This window comes from Lissotriton helveticus, chromosome 1_1 (genome assembly GCF_964261635.1).
Source record: "Lissotriton helveticus chromosome 1_1, aLisHel1.1, whole genome shotgun sequence".
In the NCBI taxonomy this organism is placed as follows: Eukaryota; Metazoa; Chordata; class Amphibia; order Caudata; family Salamandridae; genus Lissotriton; species Lissotriton helveticus.
The window spans coordinates 1,879,840,787-1,879,860,585 of NC_136057.1; the positions used below are offsets into that span (position 1 = coordinate 1,879,840,787).

The 19,799-nt window shown below is 48.1% G+C and overlaps 1 protein-coding gene across 9 annotated transcripts in view; it reads left to right on the forward strand.

Annotated features, from left to right (window-relative positions):
- RALGPS2 (Ral GEF with PH domain and SH3 binding motif 2) overlaps positions 1 to 19,799 on the forward strand; it is an 890,309-nt gene that overhangs the window by 46,580 nt on the left and 823,930 nt on the right. The gene's annotated exons all lie outside the window — the stretch shown is intronic.

Genomic DNA, 19,799 nt, shown 5'->3' on the forward strand with positions numbered 1-19,799 from the left:
ACACTCTTTTTACATTCACATAATGACAGCCTATAGGACTACACTGTCCTGCTATCCTTAATCTTTCCACTTTTACAAAAAGGGTTTGTAAAAACAGCTTAAATCTTTTGCAAAGTATTGGCTTTAAATATACGTATATATAGGTTTCTGAGTACTATCTGAAGAATTTGGCCATTGTAGCCTTGTTATAGGCTGCATAATGTTCTTCTCCTCTTAAGTGTTTGTATTAAGTGTTTGTTAAGGCCTTCCTTAAGAAAAGCGAACATCTACACTTAAGATATGCTATGGAAAAGTGCACAGGGATCCCCGCATGTGGGTGGGACTATTCAGTGCTTATGACTTCACTGGACATTACCCTGAGAGAAAACCGGGATTACAGGTAACAAATCATTCCTTTATCCAACTATAGTTCATCTCCCAAAATGCCACTTCATGGTCTCTATTGAAAGGAGCAAGGGTCCTTCACTGCTATGCTCACGGTCGAGCTTAGCATTTGCATCTGCTTGCTGATTTGCATTACTTGGAATGTCCAGCATCTAGGTGATGTTCTCAGCTGGCCTAATGCCAAAGAGCAGACCTTTAGAGCAGGTATTTTCTTTGCAGTGTAATGCTAGTACCTGGGCAGATTTAATTAGTTGGGTATTTTTTTCCCCTAATCATTTCATTCATTTCGAGCAGAGCTTTCAAAATATATTAATTATCTAGCTTTGCCAAAGACCATTGATCAAGTTTTAATGTGCAAGCGCTCGCAGCATTAGCACATTGGCTCAATACCCATGGGAGGGAGCCAGAAAGAGAAGACCGACTGTGGGCTATACCTGTAAACTAGTTTCTCATGCTGTTCGTGTACTTGAGTAGACAGGGATGTGGAATTCCTATAGCCCAGGAATTATTGTTTGGGGTCTAGTGCAACAAGTGCAAGATGTGTAATTTGTCCTTGGGACAAGTAGGCCCAACCCCCTGCAGCACAAACCTTTTGGCAGCCAGTTTACAGTACCACAATATTGATCAGGGAAGGGCACTGTCTGCTCTTAAGGTAATATTTTTGTCCATATGTTAATGCTGTTCAAACTTGTATTCATGGTTCATTAATTGAAAGCCTTTATTAGTTGTGTGAGGGCTCTAAGTAAATGTTCTAAGCTCTGACTGCACTACTGACATTGGTTCCAATATAAATAAAAATGTGTACACACGTTTTCAAAGTTTAGCAACATGAGGCGACGTATAATGCTCACAGAATGCTCTCTGATTTGATGCAAATATTTGCAAAAGCTTGAAAACAAGATTGATTATTCTTTGCTTTAAAAATAAAATGTTCATAAAAAGAATGACAGCAGGAAAAAAAAAACTTTCTTTGCACCATCATTTAGTAACGTGTGGATGCATGCTAGTAGTTCCCAAAAATATTCACAATGGAAAATTAGTGTAACCAAGGTCAATCGGAGTATGGGAAATACAAATAAACAAGGATTGGCAAAGCCAGTAGGTCTGAAATTGGTGGTCAGCTTTTTAGTTTTGTCAATGTGATGGTCAATGTCAATGGTGATATTTCCTACTTGTTTGGCCGCCATATTGGGGCTGCTGGTTTTGCAGCGCGCCACTCGACTCTGCGCTCTAGTGCTCCGTTTGGAGACCAGGTGAGGCAGTACTAAAGGCGAGCGCTGTGTGCTGCTCGCCCTTGGAAAGGAATTAACCTGCATTGACTAACCTCCTGTGCTTAGTAGGCGCGCAGCGCTTTACATTTTCAAAATTTACCGATTTTTTTCTATCTTGTTTAAAATTACTTTTTTATCCCCTGCTTTTAACATTGACGCCGCGCCCACAGACCTGCACTATAATTGGGCCCACCACCGCTTGTAGAGCGGAGATATTCGTGGTGATATTTCCTACTTGTTTGGCCGCCATATTGGGGCTGCTGGTTTTGCAGCGCGCCACCCGACTCTGCGCTCTAGTGCTCCGTTTGGAGACCAGGTGAGGCAGTACTAAAGGCGAGCGCTGTGTGCTGCTCGCCCTTGGAAAGGAATTAACCTGCATTGACTAACCTCCTGTGCTTAGTAGGCGCGCAGCGCTTTACATTTTCAAAATTTACCGATTCTTTCTATCTTGTTTAAAATTACTTTTTTATCCCCTGCTTTTAACATTGACGCCGCGCCCACAGACCTGCACTATAATTGGGTCCCCCACCGCTTGTTGAGCGGAGATATTCGTGGTGATATTTCCTACTTGTTTGGCCGCCATATTGGGGCTGCTGGTTTTGCAGCGCGCCACCCGACTCTGCGCTCTAGTGCTCCGTTTGGAGACCAGGTGAGGCAGTACTAAAGGCGAGCGCTGTGTGCTGCTCGCCCTTGGAAAGGAATTAACCTGCATTGACTAACCTCCTGTGCTTAGTAGGCGCGCAGCGCTTTACATTTTCAAAATTTACCGATTCTTTCTATCTTGTTTAAAATTACTTTTTTATCCCCTGCTTTTAACATTGACGCCGCGCCCACAGACCTGCACTATAATTGGGTCCCCCACCGCTTGTTGAGCGGAGATATTCGTGGTGATATTTCCTACTTGTTTGGCCGCCATATTGGGGCTGCTGGTTTTGCAGCGCGCCACCCGACTCTGCGCTCTAGTGCTCCGTTTGGAGACCAGGTGAGGCAGTACTAAAGGCGAGCGCTGTGTGCTGCTCGCCCTTGGAAAGGAATTAACCTGCATTGACTAACCTCCTGTGCTTAGTAGGCGCGCAGCGCTTTACATTTTCAAAATTTACCGATTCTTTCTATCTTGTTTAAAATTACTTTTTTATCCCCTGCTTTTAACATTGACGCCGCGCCCACAGACCTGCACTATAATTGGGTCCCCCACCGCTTGTTGAGCGGAGATATTCGTGGTGATATTTCCTACTTGTTTGGCCGCCATATTGGGGCTGCTGGTTTTGCAGCGCGCCACCCGACTCTGCGCTCTAGTGCTCCGTTTGGAGACCAGGTGAGGCAGTACTAAAGGCGAGCGCTGTGTGCTGCTCGCCCTTGGAAAGGAATTAACCTGCATTGACTAACCTCCTGTGCTTAGTAGGCGCGCAGCGCTTTACATTTTCAAAATTTACCGATTCTTTCTATCTTGTTTAAAATTACTTTTTTATCCCCTGCTTTTAACATTGACGCCGCGCCCACAGACCTGCACTATAATTGGGCCCCCCACCGCTTGTAGAGCGGAGATATTCGTGGTGATATTTCCTACTTGTTTGGCCGCCATATTGGGGCTGCTGGTTTTGCAGCGCGCCACCCGACTCTGCGCTCTAGTGCTCCGTTTGGAGAACAGGTGAGGCAGTACTAAAAGCTCATTTCCCTCGCGCAGCAGTAGCGCCTGACTCGCGCCGGAGTCAAGCCAGAGTCCTGCCCGTCTGCGCTCGTCCGCGTTAGGACGCGTGGACTGTGGTAGGACTCTATCTTCTCGCTACTATGATTATTTACTACTCTTCTGAGGCGCTACACCTGATCAGACATTCTTTGCCCCCCTGCTCGCATTCGGATCACCATCCTCTATGTGGTCCCCACACCTGTCCATGCGGCTGGTGGGAACTATCGGCCCCGTTGAAGGCCCCCAGTCAGGTAGTGTTACATCGGAAGAAGGATTTCTCTCCCCCTAGTACTATCAAAATGTGGCACCATAATGTTAGGTCCCTGTCAAAACACCACCGAGAGATTTACGATCTCATCTCCTTAGAAGGCCCGGATGTCTTCTTCATGACAGAGACCTGGCTTGGCGATGAGGACTCTGCCATCATTAATCTAGCCCTTCCCCCAGGCTATGCTATTTACACCTTGAATCGGAAGGGGAGAGGTGGAGGAATTGCTATGGCTTTGAAAACCTGTTTCACCTGTGTTTGGAAGCCTATGAACTTGGTTGGCGCTGAGTGTGCACATTTTTCCATCAGCACAAGTTCGAACCAGACCCTTACAGGTCTGGTGATATATCGCCCTCCTGGGAGTGACTGTGCTTTTAAGAAAGCTCTTCCTGAGCTAGTAAGCTCTCTCTCTCTCTGCTTACCTCCAATCTCACCATTATCGGCGATCTTAACATCCATTTCGACGCCTTAGAGATACCAGCGGTCAGTGGTCTGCTTGACGATCTCGAAGCTGTACAGTTAACCCAACTGGTCCGTCATCCGACCCATGAGGGTGGCCATATTTTAGATCCGGTTTTCACTAACCTTCAATTGGCTGAGGTTTCATCCCCTAGACCTATGGGATGGAGTGACCATCACCTCATTGAGCTTTCTATTACATCGGTGGTCTACCCCACTAGGAAGCCCGATAAAACATCATTCAGGCGTCCCTGGAAAAAGCTCAAATTGGAGGATTTCCACCGTGTGTTGACCACCACACCCCTGGCTCATTCGGATGACGTCGAATCTGGGTATAACACCTTCTGTGCTTGGATTGTTCGAGCGCTTGATGCACTGATACCGGCTACTTGGAGTAGGAACCGTTCCTCCCAGTCCAATCCCTGGTACTCGGAGGATCTCAGGCGTATAAAAGCCACCTGTCGACAAGCCGAAAGAGCTTGGAGGAAGAGCTATGAGAAAGATTTAAAAGTATCCTACCTGGCCAAGGTTAAGGTATACCATAGAGCTGTCTGTCGGGCTCGAGCCGACTATTATGCAAGGGAATTCCAGGCAAGTTCTAACCCCTCCAAACTGGTTTTCAAAGTCCTGAAGGAGCTCACAGCAAACAGACTCCCAAATACGGAGATTTGCTCCCTTGCTCACTGTGAGGGGTTAGCCAGTTTCTTTGTGGAAAAAGTTAATGCCATCTATCGCTCTTTTCCCAAAGTTGACCTGGACAATACGGCTATAACACCTCGTACCCCTCAATGTCTGACCACTCTTCCCATACCATCGGAGGTGGAGTTTAATCTCCTGGCGGCCAGGGTCAAATCTGGCTCACCAGATGACCCTTTGAGACCAGCCCAGTTTATGGACTCAGCGTCTCTCTGCCTCCCTCCTATTCGCCATCTGGTGGAGCAATCGCTTACCATCGGCTCAGTTCCACCTGCCTGGAAGGCTGCCTGTGTTATGCCTATTATAAAAAAGCCGGGGCTGGATCCATTGAAGCCGGAGAGTTATAGACCCATCTCTCTCCTTCCATGGGTGGCAAAGATCACTGAGGCCCATGTGAATGTCATCTTATCGAAACATCTGACTTCTGCTCATCTACTGGATCCCACACAGAATGGTTTTAGACCTGAACATAGTACAGAGACGGCACTCTTATTCATGGTTGAACACCTCCGCTCTGTACTAGATGCGGGTCAAACGGTGGCACTGGTCCTTTTGGACCTTAGTGCCGCCTTTGACACTGTATCCCATACCATTCTTGTCCAGAGGCTTGGTGAGGCAGGCATATCAGGCAGGTTTCAGTCGTTCCTTTCGGAACGTTCCTTTCAGGTGGTTGTACCACCATTTAGATCCAAGTCACATGCCATCACCCAAGGAGTCCCGCAGGGGTCGGCGTTGAGCCCCACTCTTTTCAACCTTTACGTCCAACCGTTGGCGGAGGTTGCGAAGAGTTGGGGTCTCACTATGGTATCATACGCCGATGATACCCAGTTGGCGGTAGCACTCAATGGAGATTCCGACCAACTGGCATCCAACTTTGCGGACGGTTTGAGGGCTGTTGCCAGTTGGCTAACGGCCAACTGCTTACAGCTCAACGCCCTCAAAACCGAGGTGATGGTATTGGGGAAACATCCTGATCTATGGGGTGCAAATTGGTGGCCTAATGAACTAGGACCACCGCCAACACCTGTGTCGGAACTTAAGAATTTGGGCGTTTGGCTGGATTCCAAACTCTCCTTTTCGTGCCACACCAAAAAGGTGGCATCTATGTGCTTTGGCATCTTACACGGTTTGAGGCCTATCCTCAAATTTTTTGATGCCCCCACCCGTCAGATGGTGGTTCAAGCGAGCGTACTATCTAGACTCGACTATGCCAGTGCATTACTTTTAGGTGCTAACCAGGTGGAAGTCCTGCGATTCCAACGGGTCCAGAATGCGGCAGCTAGAGCCCTGGTGGGCCTCCCGCGGTTTTGCTCAGCCCGCAACACAATTTTCAAACTTCACTGGCTGCCAATCATCAGACGTATCGAATTCAAGGCGCTATGTTTTGCTTTCAAAATCTTGAAATCTGATACCCCTGCCATCCTTCAGCATCTTTTGACTCCCTACATTCCCTTACGTAGCCTGCGTTCGGCTGGCCAAAGTCTGGCACTTGTTCCCCGATTTCAAAAATGCAGATTGGGCGGTCGATCGTTCATGGTGATGGCCTCCAAATTATGGAATGCACTTCCTGCCCACATTCGTTCCTTAGAAAATCTTTTTGTCTTTAGGAAAGCTGTTAAAACTTATCTTTTTCCCCTGCCCTACTAGCTTTCTTCTTGCTCTCTGCTCTGTTAGTTATGTTCTTTTCAGTTATAGCGCCGGGACGCCCCTTCGCTGGGGCAGCTGTGCGCTCAAAAAGTCTATATAACATAACATAACATAACGATGTGATCATGGTTTTGGCATGGTTTTTGTAAAATCTTATGGTGTGGGAGCTCCCGGGCCCCCACCATTATAACAAACATTGGCAAAAACTAAAATTGTTTTAGGTCTCAAAAAGCACACACTGCCACAGTAGTTACTGGCACTCTATAAATATACTTTGTGTTGCGATATGCTCCTTGTGAAAGAGCTGATGGCTGTTACTCACAGTGAAGCCAGCCGATACAGAGAGAGAGAGACAGAATTTTAATAAACGCAAAAGGTCATCGTCCGTGCCAGACTAAATTAGGGACACCATTATTATTAAAGAAAGTCTCAAAGTGCACCCATGGTATACGTCCTTGCATTAAGTGCAGCTTTACAGCTTTCGTAAATTCCCGAAAATTTACAGAAGTAGGTCAAGAAATAATACTCCTAGAATTTATTTGTGAACTGCATTTTAGCATGAGCAAATATGCATGTGTAGATTTGCTCATCCGAAAATGAGTGTTTGCAAGTTCACTTTCCCTCCGACCACTTTTTTCCCCAACTCTGGAAGAAGGTTTACGTCTGCCATTGACCGGAGTAAATTTCCAACATTTCTCAGTATGGGAAAAGATATGGGAAAAGTTGTTGAAAACCCTTAAAACATGCAAGTTAGTTGGTTTGCAAAGCCACAAAAGGGCATTCTAACCCTGGAACTATTGCTTACCACTACCTTCAGCCCCAGTATGTAGATCTGTGGAAGAGTGACAACCTAATGGAATTGTAAGTATTCAAACACTACTAGGGTATGAGCCCTGTCTTAATCAGAGAGGCTATATCAGAGCTCTTATATAATGATATTGCTGCCATAATTTGTTGCTGCACTACGTGGCACCAAAGGGACAAGTGGATTTTCTTACAAGACAAGTAGATTTATGTAGCAACCTGCCCCATGGACAAGTAGATATTGTATTAAATTTCAAACCCCTGGTAGAGTACTTCTAATTGGCCAAAATCATTAGGTGAGAGAGGAATACTCAACTTGTTTAGCCAAAACATGATTGACCGTCTCAAGCTAACCACTGAAAGAGGCTTGTTGAAAAAAGCTAGTGACGAAAAGGGGCAGCCCCAAAGACTACTCTGTCTACATAGTTGGTAATAGTTATGTTTGACTGCTGCATTGTCAAAATCCTTATCTTAAAATGCATGAGAACGTGACACACCCAGAACTTTGTGCAGTTTGTTTACATTTTGAGGTTCTGCTAGTTGCTCCTGTTGCAGATTATTGCATGCATACATTTTAATGTAAGAGTTTTTTTAAAAACATGAACCTTTCCCGAAGACACGAGTGCTGTGCCTTCAAATATGTTTACAATATGGCCACGTATTGAAACCAACTGTCTTAACCTATAACACCTTAAACAAGTTGCAGGGACAGCTTGAAGAGTAGGTAAATATTTCTTTTTCTGAAAGTTTTAAAGAGATGACAATAAGTGCCAATTTGTTCCAGATTTTAAAGGCCACTCCTCGGAGCTGCTGTTTTTGATTTTGGCATCCCCAGAAGAAAAATATTGCATTGGTTTTACAAGAGGGGAGGATGCAAATTGTCACAAACTTCAGTGTTACAAAGGTTGCTTCTATTTGCAGTGCATTATGCCAATTGTGCATGGCTGTGCTAGCATGATCCACTCTCACAAACTGTTTTAGGCAATTTATGTTTTAAAATGTGGAGTAGGAAAGAGGAACAGAAAAGTGCCTCTTGTTCCCTGCTTGTGTATGAAGACCACGTCCTATTATAATTCTTTTTTGATGTCCTTGCAGTTGTTCCACAATCTGGGAGAAGCTATAGGGTGGTGACTGGGAGTGCTGCTGCAGGCTCTTAACTTTGACCTATTCAGTAGTTTAATCATAGTGATGTCGCCAAAAATTAATAAACTAAGGCAGATCAGTGTCTAAATATAACCTTTAGAGACATGTTTTTATAAAGCCCTCACTTTGGATGATGACCAGGTGGACAGATGAGACCAGATGGAGATTAAAAGACCCCAGTTGCTATATTCTACTTGTCTGTCCACCAATGTGTAGAGTGGTGGTTCCACTTTGGAGAAACATTTGCATTGAAGGCTATATGGTTGGAAGTTGGCACTGACCAGACTTGGGATTTTGAAGCAACCAACAGTGCATAAATATCAGATGATTTGGTATGTTGGTATGCCAGATAAACGGTTGAACGGTTGAACGGTTGTGGTGGTGATGGCCTATCTGAAAAATATTTTAGAGAGCTGATTCTGGATTCCTTTGCAGAATTTAAACTATCTTCTTATGGCCTCAGATCAGAAGAGAGAGCACTACATAGAGAGAATCCCTGTATATGGCTATATCTTCCTCCACATAATTGGAATCTGGCGTGATTGATAACTTGTTTATTTTGAGTGGCTGACCTGGTTTGCTAATGCCTCTGAAAGCCTTTACAGTAAAGACGTGGTGGGGGCTGACAATGGATGCCTTGTGGGGGAAGGCAGAACTTTTTTTTTAACTTTGATCCTTCCTTCATAGTCTTTGAAGGGTTTTCAACGTGTCCTCTCATACTAAAGATTAGCCTAGCTGTGTGATTTTGAAATGTTGGTATCTTGATCGAATATTTTCTCCAATTTTGTGCACAGTATGTTCTAGTACGAGGGAGTTCACTGGGATCCTTAAATAGGACCTATTCGTTGAGATGGGGCAATTTTTCTCCGTGCTGTTTTTCTTCTCAAGCTATGGTGCCTGCCTTCCATTACTCTAGTCTGTATGCATTCAAATGAAAAATGTTGCATCCGGAAGAGGGAAAATATTATTTAACCATTGACATTGGTTAGTTTGGGAGGAAAAAGAAAAGAGATGATATCTACCAACGATTTAAATGGAAATGGGAGTCTCTCCTCAAAGTAGATAAAATTGACGTGTTTGTGTTTATTAAGCTTTGGGCCACTCGTATTATCGTCTGCTGAATAAGAGGAGTTCCAGAATGCTACCCTGTTTGTTGTAAGCTGCAACATATGTCTGCAGCAGATACTTTACTGCAACATATGTCTGCAGCAGATACTTTAAGCCATAGAGCTGTGCTACATGTACAGTATCTTGTTAGTTTGAAGAAGGTGGCTTGCTTTGAAATGTAGACTTTCAACCCTTTATCCAGCTGCATCTCATGCTTCTGACACCAAAGACTAGACCAACATGTTTGCGTCTTCAGCTTTGGTAATAAAAATGTCTACTTTTGGGTCTGAAACCTTTTTATTATGGTCTAGTTTGCAGTTTTTAGGTCTTGCCTATTACATAGTGTTTTGCTTTCTGTGGGTGACTAACTCTTGTGAACCATCCCAAAAATGTACAGTGTGCTTGGAGCCCGTCCATTGCTTATCAAAATATGTATATATTGTTGCACTCATTTGCTTGCTTATTTGATGGCTTGCCTTTCTGTTGTACGTCCCGTCCCCGGGTCCTCTTGACCATTATTTTGATTGGCTGACCTGTATCCTTCCATTATTCCGATTTTGGAAACTCCTTTTTTAGGTTTTGACTGCACAACGCTTGCAAAATATCTTGTAAATAAACAAGCATTGAAAATGCAATAGGTCTCGCAGCATTAGAGTTAGTGCTTTTAGAATTGTTTATGGGTTTTTTTTGTAAATCTATAGCATTTTTGTTTCCTGTAGCCAATGCTAAAGAATTTAAAAAAAAAAAAGCCATAAACATTTTTAAAAGCTCTGAAATGCAGTCTGAAATGCTGGATATATATTCAGTACAGATACACTATATTGTTAATGAAGACATAGGATATAATATGTTGTACTGTATACACACAATTAGATGGGAACGTGCTGTGTGTGTCAGCGATTGAAAGAGACTGCACTCAGAGTTGCTGTGCGCATCAGTAAACACCATACACATATACAATAGCACCACACCCAAACAGAGCCTCTCTCAGTCTGGTAGTGTCCCCAGGGCCAGAAGGGTCTTCAACCCATGCTGTCTCCCCTGGACATCATGCTTGGGGACTTTAGGGCTCTGATGCTAAAAAAATAAATATATAAATATTAAAGGATTTATGAAGTCACGTCACGTGCGGGCGCCCAGACTAGCAGTGTGTTTCAATAAAAGAGCCTGCGGCATGCTGAATTGGTTTCTATAGGTGGTCTTCATAATAATAGCTGACTGGCGTCCTCCCCCCATCCCCGCCTAAACCCAGAAGCCCCTCTTCATCCGCTAAGGAAGTGGTGAATAAAAAAAGTGAAAGTACGGCCAGCGCAAGCCATGAATAAAAAAAGTGAAATTACGGCCGGCGCAAGCCATGAATAAAAAAAGCGAAATTACGGCCGGCGCAAGCCATGAATAAAAAAGTGAAATTACGGCCGGCGCAAGCCATGAATAAACAAGTTAAAAAACAAGAAGTGGGCAAAGAGGTGTCACCAGGGAGACTGGGAGAGGAAGGAAGAAGAGGGAACGTGGAAGGAAAGTGAATGCAGCAGGGGGCGGAGCGGATCGCTTTGAAGTACGTTTTCACAGATACATGGAAAATCACTAATTCCTGCACATTACAGGGGGAGCGGATCCCTTTGAAGCATGGCCTCGCGGCCGTGAAAGAAGTGTGTGTTAATTAGGGGGAGGAGAAGTGAGGCCGAGTGCGCTGGGGAAGCAACAGCAACAGATGCTTTAATTTGAAGCTCTCGGAGGCAGGCGGCTCGGATGATAACACCGGAGGGTGGTGGCAGTTATGCCAGTGAGTGCTGGGAGCACTGGCTGTGATGCTGGTGGCAGCAATGCTGACGGCACTGGCGCTGCTGCTGGCGAAGCTACCACGGATGCTTGCTCCAACACTGTTGATCCTGGTAGCACTGTTTATGGTATAGCTAGTACTGCTGGCAAAGATGCTGGGGTACTGGAGGTACGGATGGTGGCAGCACTGCTGGTGATATAGGCAGTAAGGCTGGCGGTAGGGGTGCTGGTGGCACTGACAACGATGCCGCTGATGGTAAATATGATAAGGGCAGTGATGCTGTGGAATACATACGGAGAATCCTGCTGAGAGGTATCTGAAGGGTAGATGTACTGGCAGTGAGGCTTGCATGCTGGTGGTCGTGGCACCGATAATACTGCTGAGAGGCGTCTGAAGAGCAGTGGTACTGGCAGCGAGGCTGTGGAATAAATACTGATAATACTGCAGAGACATATCTGGAGGGCAGTGCTACCGGCAGTGAGGCTTTCGGCAGCGACAGTAACAGTGAGGATTGCACGCTGGAGTCAGCGGCACAGAAAATACTCCCGAGAGGCAGTGGTACTGGCCTCAATGAAAGCATGCTGGCTCCTCTGATAGTAGTGGTACCGGTAATGCTGCTGAGAGAGATGACCGGAGTAGTGTTACTGGCAGTGACGGAGTTGGCAGCAGTAGAAGAGAAGCGTGCACTGCCGGCAGTGGTACTTCTGAGAAAAAGCATTAGGGCAGTGGTAAAGGCAGTGACGTGTTTGGCAGTGGTAGTACCAGCAGAGGTGTGTGCATGCTGGTGCAGGTGGCAGTCGCACTGCTGAGGGAGATGGCAAGGGCAGCGGTGCTGCCAGTGAGGCGTGCATGCTGGGGGCAGTAGTTGTGGTACTGATAATACTTCTGTGAGACATCGTAAATACAGTGGTACTCGAGGTGACGCCGTTGGTACCGATAGTGGTAGTACCGATGCTTGCATGGTAGTGGTACTGCTAGTAAGGGCAGTGGTACGGGCAGTGATGCTTTTGGCATTGACAGTACTAGCCGCGATGGTGGCAGCAGTACTGCTGAGAGAGATCGTAAGTGCAGTGGTACGGGCAGTGACGCTTTTGGCAGCGTGATAGTAATAGCGGTGGCAGCAGTACTGCTGAGAAAGATGGTACGGACAGCAGTACGGGCAGCGGCGCTTTTGGCAGCAAGAGTAGTGGGAGCAACGCTTGCAGCGCTGGCGGCGATGCTGCTGGCAGTGATGGGGATGACTCCGGTGCCAGTAATGACACTGACATCCAGGGAGACTGGCAAAGGGTGGGGGTGAGGCGGGGGGGAGGTACTCACGTGGGCTTCTGTGGGAAAATTAAGCCCTCGGCCCCCAGTGCGCACAGGGACAGCAGCAGGACCATGGCCGCCAGCGAATAAGTGCAGGAAGAGACGCGGCTCAGAGACCCCGGCAACGTCATCTTTCCAACAAGAGCAAAGAACAACAAGCCTTTCACCGTAACACGGCTGGCAGGGGAGGGGGCGGAGAGGGGAGAGGTGCGACACGGCAGTAGGAGGAGGAGGGGGGAGGAGAGTAGGGGAGGCACGGCCTAGCGGCAGGCAGGCAGGGGAGGAGAGGAGGAGGGGGGAGGAGAGTAGGGGAGGCACGGCCTAGCGGCCGTGCAATCAAGTAGTGAGGGGGCGGAGCTGGGGGAGGCTGTGAGAGAGAGTAGGCAAGGCAGGCGGCTGGGGGCATGTGCACGCGCTTTTAAGCTCAATGCACATGCGCATTGAGCTTAAAAGTCACGGGCACTGCAAGGAATCGCCACGATTCCTTGCAAGTTAGATAAAGTCTGGATGAGCCCCTATAGTCTCGCTTGCTCGATGCGCATGCGCATCGACAGGCGAGACCTAAAAAACAAAGCGTAAAATGTGCCCACAGCCCGCCCATTACTTTTCATTGGTTGGCTCTCATGTCACTCTTGTTTCCTAACTCCCAATTAGTCAGTGCCGCCTCAGGCTTCCTCCTGGGCTTCAAGTCTTTAGTCCCTGCCGTGGAGCACAGACCAATCACTGCTTCATGTGGCCAGTGTCCTTCCACTGGCCATAGACCTCTGCAGGTTCTTTTTTTCGACCTCCGCAGGTATTTTTTTTCTTTTTCCCTCATTTTTGCACCTGTGCGCTTATACATTTGTCTCCCTCATCCCTGCCCTCATCCTCCTGTCTGTTGTCCCACACACCCCTACACTCCTCCTTCATGATGTTTGCCCATCTCCCAAAACCCCCTACTTTGCTTTTTTTCCTTTTTTTTTTTTTACATTACAACCCAATGAAAGCTCATTATTAAAACAAGCATTTACAATGCAATGGTTTCGCCTTTGGAAAAGTTAGAGCTTTTGGCATTGTAAATGACAAAATTTGTATTTATGTGTTGGTTTTGAAAACAAATAAATAAATGGCATTGTCATTTACATTGCCATTAGCTTAATCTCTCGCAAATGTGAGACCTATTGTACCCTACGGACGAGCTCAGCAGACAGCAATTACTACCACACACACACACCCTGAGCCACACACACCCAGAGACAGCCAGACACACACACCCAGAGCCACACACACACCCAGAGCCAGCCACACACACACACACCCAGAGCCAGCCACACACACACACACACCCAGAGCCACACACACACACCCACCCAGAGCCACACACACACACACCCACCCAGAGCCACACTCACCCACACTCAGGAGAGCAAGCACAGCGAGGGGGCAGGGAAGCAAGCACAGCGAGGGGGCAGGGAAGCAAGCACAGCGAGGGGGCAGGGAAGCAAGCACAGCGAGGGGGCAGGGAAGCAAGCACAGCCAGGTGGCAGGGAAGCAAGCACAACCAGGTGGCAGGGAAGCAAGCACAACCAGGGGAAGGGGAACCAGGGGAAGGGGAACCAGGGGAATGGGAACCAGGGTAAGGGGAACCAGGGGGCGGGGGAGCAACCCACCGAGAGCCACACACACCCACCGAGAGCCACACACACCCACTCAGAGTCACACACACACACTCAGGAGAGCAAGCAGAGCCAGGGGGCGGGGAAGCAAGCACAGCCAGGGGGCGGGGCAGCAAGCACAGCCAGGGGGCGGGGCAGCAAGCACAGCCAGGGGGCAGGGGAGAAAGCACAGCCAGGGGGCAGGGAAGAAAGCACAGCCAGGGGGCAGGGAAGAAAGCACAGCCAGGGGGCAGGGAAGAAAGCACAGCCAGGGGGCAGGGAAGAAAGCACAGCCAGGGGGCAGGGAAGAAAGCACAGCCAGGGGGCAGGGAAGCAAGCACAGCCATGTTTCCAGTGCATGGCTATTCTGAACAAACCACACGTGAGGGTGTTACCATCATAAATTGATTACTGCAAATATTCCTCTCATAAATGTATAGCTGCTAGCTCCAGTAATGTGGATGCATATAAATGTTGATATCTTTTAAAAGGAAAAATGTATACAATTAATTTTTAACTGTTTTGAATTATTCCTTGATCAATTCGTACTGTGATAACTACTTGTACTTTTATGCATTTACTAAATGCGAATAAAGTTATTTGACTGATTGACTCAGTTCGTCATCCCACCTTTGTACCAGCGTCAGAGAAGGACTCGACATTACCTTTAATACGTAGCTCACACCTGTGACACACCTGGCACATTTCCTCCTTGCCTAGTTAAAATGCTCCCTAAAAGTCCATAATGCGCCACATGATGTCATGACGTGAAACTCAGGGCAACATGTTGCACACCCAAGTCTGTTCCATGCCAAACACAGCGATGTGAGCATCAGAACCATAACATTTGGTGACATTTTGTTCTAATGCCATGCTAGGTACCATGTACGCATTTTAATGCACACTGTTCCATGGAGCTGCCAACCACAATGACATGCTCAGCCCATTCCAACTCCTTAAGGATCCTCAGCAGAGGCCTGGTTTCCCTTATGCCAACTCCAAAAGTTCACTTCATCCTGTTTTGATGCCAAGTCACGCTAAACAAATGCCACGGTGTCATGATGCCAGCCCCAGAGTCACCTTCATCACATACCAGCCGGTCCTGTGGCTATTCCAAGTGACACAATCTTAACACCAACCGCAAAGACACCATCAGCACATGCCCCTTATGCCAGCCACGCAGACATTCAGCCCATGCCAACCTACTCATGTCAAACCCAGAAAACACTCTTCGTATGCCATTCCTCGTTAATGCCAACCTCAGAGTAACACTCAGCATGTGGCTTCCTACCTTATGGCAACTGGAAAGACACATTCAGCACGTAATGCCTACCTCAGAGGAATACCCAGGACATGCCATGGTGCCCTCATTCACACCCATGCCTACTTTGGGCATGCCATCTTAACTTAATGACAACTCATGAAAGCACTTGGTACATTCCATCCTCTCCTTTAAACACCTCTGAACTCTGCCAGGTGGCCATGATGCCAAACCCAGGGTTACATTCTGCACATGATGCGAGCCTGTCTTAATGACAACCTCTGAGGGCACGATCACGACATGCCACTCTGCCCCCCTTACATCTTGCTCAAAGTCACCCACAACACATTGTACATCCCGGATGCCACTGGAGAGGCAGTTCAGAGTCGCCAAACAAGCACCTCCTGACAGTAGTGCCCCGGGCCGCCACCCGCCATCAGCTGCCCCCTTACCGGTCTGGGCGCGCAGCACAGGATCCCAAAGGTGAGCCAGAGCAGGGCACGCTGCGGCGGTGGGCGCCAGGGTGCCATGGTGGCGCACCCTCCCGCGCTGGACAGGACGCCGCCTGTCGGCCGGAACTATCCCTTGCTCTCCGGATTCCCCAACCAGGTTATGCTCCCTACGACAGCCCTGCAGCGGCGAGAAGCCCTCCTGACGTTATCTGATGCTGGGGTAGGGGACCCTCTTCCACACAAGGCACCTCAGACTCCAGCCATGCTGTCTCCGCTCTGCACCGCAGGGTTCAAATCCCTCCCGGACTCACACGCCCCGCTCTGGCAGGCAGTCAGTCAGCGGCGCGCCACGCCACAGCAACTCCACGCTGTGCTCGTGGCCAGGGGCAGCGGAGTGCTCGAGGAAGCGCCGTGACTAAAGGCAGGCCCAGGCTGATCCTTACCTGATCGCTGCTGCCCTCCTCCTTGCTGCCGGTACGGATTTGCGGTGGGGGCGGGCACCACAATGTGCCCCGCGCCCCCTCCGCTCCACCCTCGTCAGGCTCCTCTCCGGTCTCCCTCCAGGCATGGGAGACCGGCAACACCGACAAAGGCTTCCCCCAGGCAGGGGGAAGCGGCAAACAGCAAGGCTTCCCTTTCCCTCCCCCGGGCTGCGGGTGCGGGACTTCCGGCCGGCCGCGAAGGGATTGGCCGGCCAGGTACTTCCGGGTCGCCGCGGGCAGCGCGGCGGCCCTCGCTAGGCAGGCAGGCGGGCAGAAATCGCGAGGTGGGCACTCGCTGGTGGCGTGAGAGGACACGGACGGCGGGAGGGGGCGGGAGAGGACACGAACGGCGGGAGGGGGGCGGGAGAGGACACGAACGGCGGGAGGGGGGCGGGAGAGGACACGGACGGCGGGAGGGGGCGGGAGAGGACACGGACGGCGGGAAACGTGCACAGGACAGCAAGGGCGGCGGAAAGGCACACGGAGGGGGCGGGAATGGACAGCGCATCTGAATTCACTTTCAGTGAAAGGGGAGGGAACGGGAAAAAACGTAACTCCGCCCTGAGAAAAAATCTCCGGAACGCCCCCGAATCTGGTCCAGCCTTGATGGACAGATCCGGCACTCAATGGCTAGCCTCCATTTATGGAGCTAACCAATGAGAGCCGGGGGACGTTCCAGGAGTCCTTATTGACGACATAGGATTTCACCTGCGCTGAAGAGCTGCGCAGAGCGCAGCCTTCGGCAGGCGAAACCCAAAAAAGCACATCATCTTTCTTTGAAATGTAAGTGGAAGAAATAAAAGGATCGAGATGCCGCCATCTTCCTATAAATTATGGCGGTTGTTTGGTTTTCATTGCTAATGCTTCAAAGGTGCTGTTCTACGGCATGTTTTTCTGGGAAGCCAACAGAACTGGATTTGCACAAACTCTTCTCCAGCCGCCTCCCTGTGACTTTCCGGGACTAGATAATTGGGGTTGATTTGTTATTAGTGTGAAGATGTCGACAAAGATTTGCCTAATAAGCATTGTTCTTCAGAACAGAGAGGTAAATAGTTCAGGACCTGTAAAGACCGCTTGCTCCCTTAAGGGGCACTCTACGAACATTGGCACATTTAAAACAAAGCCCGAGCGAGGGTCTGGGGCTGTTTGTGCCTGAGTCAGTGCATCCATTAGTGAGGCAGCAAAGGCACAATTGAGTGACTTCCTTCTTGCTGGTGTTGCGCTCTCTCCAAATAAGAATACATGCACTCATCTGCACATTAAATGTGGGTCTAGGGGAGTGTCACTGTATTATAACTTGTGTACCTGTGCGATCACGCAATGCGTGTGACGCACATTTTAGTGTGTGGGGAGTAGAATCCTGTAATCCTGTTTTTTGGACAGGTGATGTTAGTGGAGTTTGTATTGCAAATTGAATGTGTGCCACAATGAACCACTGCTTAGGCTACGGATCGCTAAACTTGCGTTAACGTTGCAGTTTAGTAATTTGATATGGTTGTATGTTATTACAACGAATTCCGTTGCAACGCATGCCTTTACTACGCATGCGTTACAACGGAATGCTATTTCAACGCATAACCTTTTCCTCTCTTTGTTCGTGGTGACGTCGTACGTCGTTAAGAGGAAGTGGAGGTTTCTTTCCGTTTCCTCTTAAACGACGCCGAGTGACTTTAGGTGAGTTTCTTTTTTTGGGGGGGGGGGGGGAGACCTCCCCAAACCCCCTTTTTTAATGTTAGCCTTTACCACACATGCCTTTACTACGTACCTCGTAGTAAAGGTATGCGTGGTAAAGACTTTCGTGGTAACCACGCATGCGTTGTAATGCATGCATGGTTAATGTTTCCGTGGAAACGGCCGCGTTGTAGTGGCCGTTTCCCATTTGATATCATTGAGGCGAAGAAAGGCACAGTGACCGGAAGAAATTAAAAATCAGTTTCAGCCCACTATACCACAGGCAAACTGTTGTATTTTTCTCTTAATACAGCACCAGCACAGGTCTGTTGGATAGTCTACTTTGCTTTTGTCATATAGAGAAACTAAAGCAACTGCTGTAAATGGACAGATCTCCGCGCTTGTAAGACAAAGAAATATTTAATTCTATCAAAGCAACAGATATTCGAAGACGTTATCAGATCTACAATTTGCTTGTGATTTAGTCCGTTGGCAGTATTTCCACATGTTCTACCGATTCTCCCACAATATATGTGTACAATTCTCCAACAAAACAAGGTGATGTAGCGCTCAGACGTCTGTAACAAGCCACTATGTGCGTGCTATGGAAGACCTCTGTGGGTAACTACATCCCATGCCCTGCCCCTGTTCATGCAGACGCAATCACTTCACGCTGTTCCTAGCTCTCGTACTATGCGGCAGATTTACTATAACTGGCGCATCCCTGCATATCAGCAGGGATGCGCCAGTTATTGTGCGTCACGGCAGACACCTCTTGTGCCGCTATGGATGCGCCCCATTTACAATGCGGCGCACCATGGGGCAAGAGTAGACAGATGCGTGATGCATCTGCTGCCGTAAAGGTGACGCATTGCTGGAGTTGCGTCGCAAGCGCGACTCAGCTCCAGCAAGGCTCGGGGTGCCCCTATGCCTAACATGCTGCGTCAATCCTTGCGCCTGCTTCAAGCAGGCGCAGGGTTTTGACGCAGCATGTCCTTAAGTGACTGAGTGAAATCTTGTAGATTTTACTCAGCCACTTTTATGAGGCGTTCCTGTGTTGGAATGCCCCCACCCCCGGCGCCGGATCGCCCACATGTGGCGCAGGGCTTTAGAAAGTGATGCATCTCCCAGATGCGTCCTGTTGTAAATACCCCACAGCATGGCGCTGGCTTTGCGCCGCCGCTGCGTCAAGAAAGTGACACAACTGCAGCGCAAATGTGGCGTACGGGGCATGTAAATCTGCCCCTTAATCCTTTACATTTCTTGATATAGAAAGGGCCTAAGATCGTAACCATCGAGTTTACAACCCAATGACTTAAGAGCGGACATCTAACATTCTAAATGCGTGTTTTTTATTATCCCTTTAAATTTTTTCCAAAGTTCATTTTTTTGTTATATTGTATTTCTCTCCCTCCTGTTTATTTAAACAGGAATACATACAAAGACACGAAGGCAGTCCTGCATTGACAAGTAGAATGAAATCTCACAGATTAGATTCCATACGTTTAACCACATAGCAATGCTTGATATGCTGACCGTGCAAATATTTTAAAATAATTTTATCTAGACCAGTGTACTTCGAACAAAAAAAAGGAAATAGTCTCACCCTTCTCCTTCGTGTTGCCTGTCCCCACCCCCCACCTGCCCCCCCAGTTTTATTTTAATGTTGTACAGCAGTGCGGACTGCTGTGCAACATGTAATAAAACATTGACAAAGCCAATAAATCTTGCGTAGGCGAAACCTA